Raw genomic sequence first — 7,442 nt, forward strand, 5'->3', positions numbered from 1 at the left:
GCCACAAAAAGCGTCATGACTTCGTCCCAGTAAGGTTCTATACGGGGGAAACAGGTCACACGGCCAAACTGCCTTTCGCTAACTGCGTTACAAGTCTAGGTTTCGCGCCGTATAGCTAATTGCTTGAAATGCGTCGCAGACTGTAAAACAAGATTTCTGACCGTGCCGTAGTCCAATAGTGATGTGGTGCAGTGTCAAGGTGCAGAAAAAACGCAAGAACACTCCGGGAACCCAATAAACAAGGCTAAATAAAGAAAGAAAAAAAAACAGGCAGGTCGGTTGCCGAACAAGCTAACGCTCAAATGCGCACCGGCCTTGCTCGTTTCGACGGCGTGTCTGACGCGTGACGCATGCGTCTGGTGCCCTGGCGCGTCATTGGCCTGTCGCTAGGTAACGCAAGAAAAGTAAGTGACAAAGTATAAACTTAATTTATACGCAAATATTTTTAGTTTCGCTGGAAAATAATAAAATAAAGCTATTTCTTTTAACTTCACCTTTTTCCTCCGATGCTCACGGCAGTAAGCGTTCGACATATGTACTAGCGTGACATATTTCCTGTTGCAAGTTTTGGCCGAGTGTCTCCTCTTGTTGAACTTTCTTCTCTATGCTTGTAGCACGGACATGCACAGGAATTCTGGAGATTGCACATTCACCATTCTGTCGAACTTCACGGCAATGCCCATGCGTAACTGAATGGGAAATATTTTAGAAAGCTTTATTTCAATATTGTCACGTGCTACCGATGGTCTTTATGACAAAATGTGCTGCACCTGCAGAGAGAAGACCTAGCCGAGAAGATTGCCGACCCAAAAACAACTTCTACTTCTCCTTTCTTTGCCTGAATGCTGGCTCGCTCTCACCGCACCTGGTGAGCTGGTGGCATTTTCCCCCTCTAAAAAAAACTGGCATCATTGCAATGCTCGTGCAATTGAACGTAGGTAAAGAGGAAACGGGGAGCAAACAGAAAGTATGCACAGGAGGGGGAGGGGGAGAAAGAAAGTCAGAAAGTTGGGACGTTGTCGCACTGTCGCGTGAAATAAGGCTTGAGTCGTACAACGTTGACAGTCTCCTAGTGGTGCTTTCGACGATACGGCTATATGGCACTATCAGGGAGGACCTAGTAGTTCAGGTCACTAACGCGCACGTCACTTCGTAGGGTCCAATGTAGCGACTGAGCAGCTTCTCCGAAAATCCTTGGCGACGATCCGGCGCCCTCGTCTAAGCATGATCGCCCCGGTGGTATTCAACTTGGCGATGGCAAAGATTGTAGCGGCGTGCATCTGCACTCTGCTGTAGCGTGATGTGTAGACGACATAGCTAACGAAAATGACAAAAATAAATATAAACAAGAATATATCAAGGGTCTGAACCAAGTGAGCTTGCCAAACTGAAACGGCTCAGCTGACGACAAGCGCGTTTTGTTCATTCCTTCGCCGCTGTTCAGTTAAACACGAAAATATGGTCAACTGAGTCACCCTGTCGCAGTAGGCGACCATCTAAGAGACATACTTCACAGCTTTTAATACGGACAATTATTTGTTTTCCAAACAATTTGGTTATCCAAACCATTTGATTGTCTCAATTTCTGAAGCACTGCTCAGAGCAACGCAGTCAGGAGAGGCTGTTTGTTGACGTCAGGCAGCGCAGGGTCTCTTAAAAAGAAAATTTTCGCCATAATTCCTTACATCTACCGCTTATTGCATAACCTGAAGAAGATAGCACTACGTGGAAATGTTGACATAGTATTCATTGCTCCAAACAAGCTTATCAGCTTGTGTGCAAAAACAAGACCATAGAGTAACACAAACGACGCGTGCAAGAAGCAGCACAAGAAAGGGGGAGTTAATTGTAGGACCTGTGTTATTTACTGAATTCCATTGCCCTCTGGAACAAGTTATATCGCACGAACCGGCAGATGCATTAATGATAGACTTAGGGAGTACTCCAGTGAAGTTAACAAGCCTTCGTCGGATGGGTTTCTCTCTATTCATTGTCGTAAGTGCGGATGCGTTCCGCGATCTGAAGATACAGTTAATATCGGTAGAAGCAAATGTGAATCCACTCGTCTCATCATTGAAAGCGCTCGCATTAAAGAGTTTCGCAATGCTTGTGTTAGTCAACTGTAGATGTCGCTATCAAAGAAGGAGTTGGAATTCCTGCGCATGCGTTATACATAATAGTTTTTACTAGTATGCAAGTGAGTAGTGCTATCGTTTGGCCTGTTATCTTGTCTGTATACACGTGCTTCAAAGCGATAAAAAGCGAGGGTAGAAAATGGCGTTCGTCCCGGAAATAAATTGTTCCAAGTTAGCGCTCCTCTGTGTCTGTTTTTCTCTTCTACGTCCTTGTGCAAAACTAGAAAAAAAACTGCAAAATAATTTGAAACGCGTGCCAACCATGCAGCGCCCAAGCCCATGAGTAGGCTACTGTAAGCCTCCTTTGTCCCTCCACCTCGAAACGGGCACAAGACCGCTCTCAAGTCGGTCACGGGACGGCTAGGTGGAAAATCGAAGAGACAGTTTGGGCCCTCTCCCGGTAACGTATTCCGTGCCCTCAACTCGGTCCTTCCGAACTGAAAACTCCACGTGGCGCGTGATTCATAAGCTGCCAGAGGAAAAGAACAAGGCGCTCTTTTGAACCACGGAATTCTCACAACAATCGAAACAGTCAAAGGGATCAGTGCTGAGTTGCCCGTTCGGTCAATGCCACCAGCTAGTACCAGCGCCTCTAATGCGAAACGTACTGGGCTCTGCTTACCATTTTACTCTAAACTAATTTAATTGGTAGAGTGGCATTTAAAACCTAAAAAAACTGAAAGCTACACTCTACCTGCGCGTAAAAATCTTTAAATATCATCGCGTTCCTAACGCGCCTCGGTAAATCTAAATTTCGAAGTGGTAACTGATGATGCATCTACTCTATAAGCCTTGATTTGCCTCACAAAAGCTTGTCTTTACAAACACCTCAAGTTGCAATGCTTATCTACAAAAATCGGTGCGACCTCGAGACACCACTATCGCCAAATGTGCTTCGCACTTTTCTTCTCGTAACTGGCTCTTACAACAAAACAGCGCAACGAAACTGAGCTTAGCGCGAAACTATTCAAATGAAACGTGATCAAAACTGGTACGTCCTTAATCACTAACAAAAAATTGCATCGCGCAATAATTACAAACAACACCACCAAAAAACTCATGGATGCGCTCCCCCCAATTTTACAATTACTGTTTCTTAATGCATGCTCGATTGAGTTGCCGACTGACAGCCTTTAACCAGGCTGAGCGCAAGGGGTGCAAGACTTAAATTGCTTTCTGCGGTCACCTGACACACCGTGTGCTCGCGGCCTGCTGTCTCGTGCCTGAGGTGGAGGCCATACACGCGGAAAGAATACCCATTCTCCCTTCGTCCTCGCTCTCGCGACGCATTCCGCTTCAGTGAGTGTTCGACTGGCCCGGTTCCGACGTGCATGTCTAAGCCAGGTTTAACGTCTCAGCCGCAACATGGATGGATGGATGGATGGATGGAAGGTAGGAGCATCCCCTTTGAAACGGGGTGATGGCAGTGGCCACCATGCTCAGATTCTTATTGTGCCTTTTATTTTTATTGTTATCTGTGTTGTGCGTTATTGAATTTCTCGATTTTATTTAAATACGTCTTCCTACCCTTCTAGCCTCATCTCACCTCTCTGCTTTTGAGCCACCAATCCTCCGATCGCCTTTTGCTAATTTCCACCGCATATTTAATTACATGACTATTATTATCTCTGAACCCTAGGGCCTCAGGAAGGGTGACTGTGGCCGCATCAACATCGGGCTTGATACCATCACATTTTAGTATGAGGTGTTCCATTGTTTCTACATATTTACCACACGCAGTACATGTGTCTTCTTCTTCGTTAAATCTCTTTTTATAGCTCCGCGTTCTAAGACATCCTGATCTAGCTTCAAAGAGTAGGGCACTGCCTCTTGAGTTATCATAAAACGCTTCCTTCCTGATTTACTCTTTCCAGTATCGATATAGTTCCAGACTATGCTTCTTTTCCATTGAATTTATCCAATTTTTTTGCAGTGTTCTACTTTAGTCTTTAGATTTGTCGTGTTTCTCTTCCATTCCTCTTTCATTTCTTAATGCTATGCCTTTCTTCGTCCTCGTGTCTGGCATACTTACTGGTTAGCTTCCTAGTTCTTTTCCGCCATTGTGAGTCAACGCTCTTTCTGTATAGGTATTTAAATACCTCAGCTGCCCACCTGTTATCGTCCAATTTCCTCAGACGTTTTTCGTATAGGATTTTACTCTGAGCTTCCCGTGCTTCGAATGTTGCCCAGCCCATATCTCCCTGTACTTCTTCGTTCGTGGTTTTCCCGTGAGCACCTAGTGCTAACCTTGCCACAGCTCTCTGATTTACTTCTAGTGTCGACTGAACCTCTGCCCTTAAACACAGGACCGCATTCCCGAAAGTAAGACCCGGCACCATTTATCCCTTCCAAGTACCTCTCAGTACCTGTTCTATCCCCACAATGACCAATGTTTCATTATCCCGGCATCTCTTCGCCATTTTGCTATGAGAGACTGTTCGTGCTTTTCCATGTACATCTGCCCTTTGTTTATCCATACCCCGAGATATTTGTATTCGGCCACTCGGGGTATTTAATGGCCTTGTATTGTAAGTTCCTGATCAGCTGTATCGTTGAAAAACATCCCACCGGACTTAGCTGCACCAAAACTGAAACCTAAACTGTCTCCTTCGTCTCCACAGTAATTAACCAGACTTTGCAAATCTTCCTCGCTATCTGCTAACAATACAATATCGTCCGCATACATTAAACCCGGTAGTCGTTGCCCAACAACCTTTTCGCCTAATCTGTACGACACATTATACCCTAGATTGCTTTGTTGCAACCTTCTTTCCATGCTTATCATATAAAGCATGAACAGCAGCGGTGATAGAGGACAACCTTGCCTTAATCCTTTGTGAACCTCGACAGTTGTCGTACTCTTAATTCGTTGCCATGTTATTTCAAGACTATTTTCTCAATATATTTCCTGTAGAAAATCAATTACCTCATGACCGATACCTTCAGCTTTTAATATGTTCCACAGGAGTTCCCTGTTCACGTTGTCGTATGCACCACTTATGTCCAGGAAGGCTGAATACACAGGTCTATTTTCCGCCTTAGCTATTTCTATGCACTGGGTAAGCACGAACAGGCTATCATCTAAGCGCCTACCACTTCTGAGCCCGTTCTGAAGTTCTCCGAGTATTCTATTTCTTTCTACCCATGACTGCATTTTTAATTTCACCGCCTGCATCGCCAGCCTATATATAACTGATGTTATCGTAATTGGTCGGAAGGATTTTATTTTCTTCTTATCACCTTTCCCTTTATAAATCAAATTCATTTTACTCTGTTTCCAGCTGCGCGGAATTTGCTCATTTGTTATGACTGCCTCCATTGCCTTTATCAGCGTTTACTTGGTTCTTGGGCCAAGTTCATTAATTAACTTGATTGGAGTTTCGTCTATCCCCGCGGATGTGCATTTTGGAACATTTGCTTCCGCCTTTTTCCAGTTAAGATTGGTCAGTTCTAAGCTGTTTTCTATTACGCTATTCTGTGTTGCTCCCTCATTTGGGGCGAATACCCTATCGTCTTTCCTAAATGACTCTGCTGTAATGTAGTTCCAACATTGCTCGCAGAGATGCGCCCTCTCTTGTCGTAATCAGGCTTTTGCGTCACTTCAGTTTTCCGAATGGCCACACTGAACCCTTTTCGGTTCTTCATGATGTCCTGTTGCTCTGTTTCACGCGCTGTGATGTGGCGACTGATGAGCCGAATACCTCGCTCTTTTGACCCTACGCCGTCTCAAAAAATGTTGCGTTGCCTTGAGGTTATCGAATGTGCCGGTAGAAACCCCGAGTGTTGGGTTCCTGTCCTGCCTGGCCGCCATGTCATTCTCTCCATTTGGCGATTCCGCAACGTCCCTCAAGTGCCGAGGTACGAGAAAGGTTTTAACCATCTCCTTTACGATGTTAGGGCTACTGAAACAAGCCTCGTCCCCGCAAGGAACGCCTTTCGGAATCGCCACTGTATCGACAATGCCAGAGATTCACTCAAGTGATCAGGCACGAGGAAGGTATCGAGCCCTACACTGACCCTCATAGGGTTGCTGGAGCAGGCCTCGTCCCCGCAAGAAGGGATCTCCTGGATGACCGCTGGCTTGGTTTCGGTGTACGACTGCACTGCGCAGTCACCGATGGTGGAGCCTTGAACGATTTCCTCTCCGTTCTGCTGCGTTTGATCATTTCTTGGCTCGGCCGCCACTGTATCCTGGTCTAACCTAGACGATTCCCTAAAGTCATTCATTTGCTCTGAAACGGGGAAGGTGTCTGGCGCCTCCTTACTTCCTCATCACTATTGGAACAAACCTCGTACCCGTAAGGGACGCCCTGCGGAATGGGCCCTCTTTTTGTACTGGTGACGGCATCGTTTTTCTGACGCTCAGTCTCTGGGTTTCACGACCTCACACGTTTCATGTTCTTCATTCACTGGCGTGACCTCAGTTTCTTCCAAAGTACGAACTTTGCACTGGTCACTTTGATATTGTCTCTCGCTCTCCACAGAAATGCCGAAATGGCGCAAGAATGCCAGTTTAGCAGATCGTACTTCTTGAAATCGACATCAGAAAGGGCAGCTAAGCAACAGAAAGCTTTGCAGGGAAGTACTCCCAACAACCCTACAGACCAAAAGTCACGGTCCAGCTGTACCTCCGCGCGAACATTCTCGAAAAAGCCAAGAAAACTTTCGATGTTTTCGCCATCCACGAATACGTTCAGCCTATATTATGCCTGCAGCCCCATGAGATGCTGGATATCCCTATAAATTTTCTCCATCTCCCTTTTGTACTCTTTGACCCGCCTTATTTCGGCTTCTTTCTGAGGTTTGCGTTCGCGTTACCTCGGGCCCTGAATATCCCCCCAAGCCTTTAAAATCTCCACACCCTCCGGGTTACTCCCCTATTCCTTCACCCGCACCTTCCTTCTGGTAGACGGCGCTGACCAGCTTAGACCTGCAAGAGCAGCGACGGCTGATCCGGCGGGCACGCGGAGTGGCGCGAGCAAATGGGGCCCTGAACTAAGGGCCCCACCCTACGAGGAAGTCAGCCCATCTTATTACAAATAAATGTTTTCTCTCTCTCTCTGCCTTATCGGCATCTCTGCCGCTGGCGCCTGTCGCATCGATAACCTCCGCCTTCTTCAGCTGTTTCCTACAATCAATCCGGAATTCCCCGCATATCGCGTTTAGGTCTGTTGCGCGTAACGTCCTCCATTCCATGGCTACCTTGGTTTTGCCGACAAGCTTCTCAAGGAATTTAGTGTAGAAGCAACGTATCCTTCCACCAGGCTTCCTGCACCCTTGTTACCAGGAACAACCACGTTAAGCCTG

This window comes from Dermacentor andersoni, chromosome 10 (genome assembly GCF_023375885.2).
Source record: "Dermacentor andersoni chromosome 10, qqDerAnde1_hic_scaffold, whole genome shotgun sequence".
Classification (NCBI taxonomy): domain Eukaryota; kingdom Metazoa; phylum Arthropoda; class Arachnida; order Ixodida; family Ixodidae; genus Dermacentor; species Dermacentor andersoni.